Source organism: Solea solea, chromosome 21 (assembly GCF_958295425.1).
Source record: "Solea solea chromosome 21, fSolSol10.1, whole genome shotgun sequence".
In the NCBI taxonomy this organism is placed as follows: Eukaryota; Metazoa; Chordata; class Actinopteri; order Pleuronectiformes; family Soleidae; genus Solea; species Solea solea.
Window position 1 is genome coordinate 7,320,247 of NC_081154.1, and position 5,447 is coordinate 7,325,693.

A 5,447-nucleotide genomic window follows, 5' to 3' on the forward strand; every position below is an offset into this window, starting at 1 on the left:
CCAGGCCCCACCGTCCATGACCTTTTTCCTCCAACTGCAGAATAATGTGGCAGGTCCTTCCAGGAAGAGCTGCATCTAAACAAAGTTGTTTTAGCACTTCAAAAAAAATGTGTATTGACTTTTTATCACTTTAAAACATAGAAAAAACATGTCTATAAAATTTCATATTCATTTCTATATTAATTTACTTAATTTACAGTATTTTCTTAAGTGAGAAACTGTATTTAGGTTTATGTAATGGCCCCAAAAGTCATCTGCTACTCATATACTGTATTGGGTGGGTCCAGATATTTTGTTCATGTGATGGCCAGGCTGGGACACAGAACAAGATAAGGGTGGTACATTAAAACATCAAAATATGCCGTGTGTAGATTGGAATAAAAAGCACCAATGAATGAGACTCTTTGGCTGTGTTTATTTGAATAAACCAAATATTGCTTCATCGCACACAATCCTGAATGAACAGTCCAAAGCGTTTAGATTGACCACATGGACTTATCTTAACCTCACTCACAAGAATATAAATAATAGCTTAATTTTAAAGAACTTAAAACAAGCAAAGAAGTAAAAACAAAAAAAAGAACAGAGCACAGTTGTGGGGGGAAGTTTCACTTTTATACAGTTAAAACTGATGCTGATCGATATGCATCTCCTTAGTTTTACAGACACATTTAAGTCATTTAAGTAACCCAACATCGCCTTCGCAAAATATAGAATTAATTGTAAATAAATGATTAAGTTTGTTATGCTGCGTTAGAATGACAAGCACTAAATCTAAATATTTCTTGCTAAAATAGTCCATGAAAGGTGACACTGGTTTACGGAAATGTGAGCAGTTCAATCCATTTCTTCAGAGCAATAAAGCATCCATAGCATTTTAAATGTATTTGCCACATTAACTTTATTTCTAATATTCTAATTTCTATTGCTGCAGTGTACTGTATTTACATACATTCTGTTTACCTCTATTGCACATTTGAAAACAACCCCAGTTTACCAAATGGGTGCATAAACAATAAGAATTATAACAATAAACAAGTGTAAGCAACAAATAAATCAGAAATGAATGGTAAAATTGAAATGAGTTGAGTGTAACATACTTCAAGCATATACAGTAGTAGGTAAAGTATACTGTACTGTATGTTCAAATTGTAATGTGAACATACAGTATATGTGCCAAATTGTACAAGAAATATACATTGAATATAAAAACTATGTAACAGAATGTTTACCTTGCACATTATATGTGTATTTATTTATTGTTGTGTATCTTTAGCCTAGTAAAAGCACTGCAGAGGCAAACAGGTGAAATATCAGGGGATGAACAGACAGACAGGCTCTAAACATTCTCTATGGCGCCCTCTGCAGTTCAACATGAGTCAGCTGAGTTCAGCTGTTCAATTATGGTGATCCTGGAAAATAAGAGACAACTGTGATGTTCTATATTTCCAACTTAGAATTGAAATATCAGAGTTGAATTTATTTATTTATTTATTTATTTTTTTTAATATGAAAGAACCTGTCGTTTATTTGTCCAACATGTAGATTTGGAACCAAGAACAGTCAGAGAAGATGATGAAGGTAATGGATGATCATGTCATCTCAACAACAGAATGGCAGCAACTTATAGAGCAGCATGCATTGGGTTCAAAGGACATAAGCAGCAGAAGAAGAGGACTGACCACAGATACTCTTAAAGTGACTTGTTGGCATCTTATTATTTCCTGTTTCATATTGATATCACTCACCCCCGTGTGTGTGTGTGTCAGCTGGCTCTTTAACTTCCCGTCATTGTCTAGTTTTCCTGCTTTTGTGATTGTCTGCGCAGTCTTGGTGTGTTCCACCTGTGTCACACTATCAAGGTCTGTCGTGTGTGTGTTTAGTGCTGTGTCAGGACACACGTATCTGTTCCCCGGGCTAAACTGCAGCTAAACCATTGATTTTATCATTATAATGGTGTCAAGAGTAAAGGTAGAAGATACATTACAAGTAATAATCATCATAATTAAACATAAACAGCCATTTCATTCTGTCATCATTCTGTCAACATTTGTAATAACATTACAAACCTGCACACATATACACTCAATTGTCGACGTATTAGGAACATCAACAGGACAAAGTAACCGTGCTGCAATAAATCCTCAGTCCTCAAAGTTAGAATGTAACGTCTAAAAATCCTGCGAGAAACTATTCAGCTACGATTTTCTAAGAAATATAACGTGTGAAGAGGATTATTTTAACCCTGCAGCCTCTAAGAACATGAGCCATAACAGAGTATTATGGTTTTCCATAAAACAAACATGTTTTCAAACCAATATACAACACAACAAGATATTACAGTACGTTTTTTACCAGTTACACTGCTTTCAGTCTGTGTTAGTAAGGGTTAGATGATTTTCTATTCTTTTGTTCGTTTGCAAAGCCCCACGTTTCCCACAATGAAACACTGAAAGTTAAAATGTGATCCTTTGGCCTCTGGCCCCGTCTGAAACATCTGGATAACCTCCCTGGCTTTTGCTGTGGACTGTCCCCATTCCCGGATGTCCTTCAGTTCTATTTGCTTAGAGTGTAACTTACAATAGAGGTCAGCACTTGTTTGGGAGCCTGCACTCCAGACAGACTCAGGAAGCTGTCAGGAAACGGGCAGACCATGGAAAAGGAAGAGCACATGGAGAGAAGAATAGGCGATAGTTCACGGTGGGACCTCGCTGCTGTGATCCCCCATATCCTCCTCTTTCAAATGGGACATGCACATAGATTATTACCCAATATGAAATGTGCATTGTCCATTTTTTTTTTCCAGCATAGAAGGCAAAGATGCTCACATACTGTAAATTGAGCTTATGACCTGAAGTATGGCTATAATCTACACTGCATTTGTGGCTTTTTTATTATGAAAAAACATTTAAAGGGAGCAACTGTTGTTTGCCATATTTGGCCATACTATATTATGTCAAACTAAAATTTAATTTATGCTGACAAAACTAAAAAGAATTGTCTTACTTATGTGAGCTCTTGGACTGGCGATCTGTCCAGGGTCAACCCAGCCTTTCGCCCTAAATCAGCTGAGATTGGCACAGCGCCCCCTATGGCCCTCATGTGAAGGATAAAGTGGTAGAAGATGGATGGATGTGGCAGGTGAGGAAGGTGAAGGTTAATCCTATACAGTTTCTTTTCCTGGAGGTGGAAAGTTTATTCTAAGATATTGATCTTGGGCACAACAGTATCATGCATTAAAAAAATAGGATGGTTTAAAATGATGAGACAAAATAGAAGAAGAAAAAAACACACAAACTGTAAACTGTATTGTGTGTAGATCTAGAGGCCAACAGCAGAGCACACACGCATCCGTTCTCCTTTCTTCCTGTTTGCTTTCCTCTTTTCTTCCTTTTCACTCTGATGCAACACCGCTGCTGTTGACAGTTACTGGCAGATCCAACTGTTTTCTGTGCTAATTAAATCAGGTGATCTGTCCCGTGTATGTTTACGTGATCGACAGACAAAACGTCCAGAAGTCTGTAATAAAACGTAATTGAAAACCAAATTGTCCACCACAATTACAACTTGTGGTGGACAGCATGTATGAGTCAACTGTAGCCCTGTGGTTATTGAAGAGGAGACTGTAAACCATCGCCTCACAGCAGTTAGCATTTGTCCGAGCTTTCGTATCAGCCCTAAACACACTGTATTTAAACATTTGCTGACATGTGTCTCTGAACCAATATAATGAGATAAGACGTTATAATCTTTGCTTGACATCTTCTGAGTAGGAGAACAACATACTGTATATATGGCCTTACTTTGGTAGAATAGTTTGGTTTTGTTTTCACACTTTTTTCCTATATGACCTGTAGCTCCAACAATGACAGGAAGGGGCAGAAAAAAAACTCAAATTATTTTTAACTGCATGAGCTGCTGAATTGTGGCTCAAAGCAGTATATCCTATCCCTGGGAAACAGAAGTGATCTGAAGCAAGTCCACAATAAATCATAAACAATCACCTCTCAGTGACTTGATAGAGTGTGAAGTCACAGCTCAGTCGCCTTATTGTAAGATAAGAAATGTGTCAGTGATTCAATGAGCTGTTACTGTACTGCACTACAAAACCAAAGCAAAAACTGTGCCAAAATTGCACATAAAAACTTGATGAATTCAATATTTCAGCTGAATAGCTATAAATTGTATAATTGATTGGTAACCAAATAATAAAACATTGGAGACTAAAAATCACCAACCCAATTAGGGCTGGGTTCAAAATCCCACAGACTTCATTTGTTTCAGTAAACATTAAAACCAGAAAGCAGATTCCATGTGACTGACTAGTGGTGTATATAATGTGCGTGTGTGCGCGCGCTCGTGTGTCTGTCTCTGTGACTCACCACTTGTTTTCGGTGAAGTAATAAGGAAACTCATAGTCAAGGCTTTTGTAAAGAGCTTATTATCAACTACTACATCCACACTCCTAATGGCCCAATCCATTCTGAGAAGAATGGCAGGAAATAGAAAGTGGTTGAGTAAGCTGGTCAAGGTCTGTCTGCCTCAGCCCAAAAAAGGAGTTTCACAGAATGTGGTCAGCTTTCTGTCGCACTTACACACTGACATGATGTGCAGGGGTCAGTGAGACTGTATTTAATTGTAACTTACAACCACCACCATTAAGGATTAAATCAATAATAATAGTGATTCTGACACAGAAAAAACATTTAGGTCACAAGGTCGGAGTTGCACTCACTTTTTTGTGGAAAGTGGAAATGTACATTTTATGGGTTGTATTGGCCTTCTAAGTGTATTCCAACAAGCAGAAAGGAATGGGGGAGGTATAATTTGCCAACATTGTTGTAATCAAGTGATTTGACACAGAAAAAAAAACCTTTGGGTCACAAGGTTTTAGCTGCAATCACTTTTTCGCCAGTGCAAAATATCATTTTATGGGTTGTACTGGCCCTTTAAGGGTTTTACAGCAGGTAGAATGTACTGTGTGACATATAATCTGCTAAATATTAGCCTCATAAATGAAACCAAGTGATTTTGAGGCAGAAAAAACCTTTAGGTCACAAGGTCACAGCTGCATTCACTTTTTGGGAAGTGGAAATGCACTTTGTTTTTTTAAATTTTCTTGGATTCTTACAAGTATAATTCATTCATCCATTTAAATAGACCAACCTCTTAATGTATTTCCTCATGTTTTACAGAAGACGGGATACATGTTAACACAGAATGCCACTAACATTGCATGAAAAGTTGTCAGTTTCAAAGTTCAGTGAATCACAAGGTCTCTTTTTCCTGTTGCACCCTTTTTCTGCTGACCATAGCAGGTGCCCTGGAATTCACCCCACATACACACACACTACGTACACACACACACACACACACCTACACACTGTACACACACATAGCTCTTAGTGTCCTCTCACACATGTAGTGATCTAGTCCTCATATGTGTG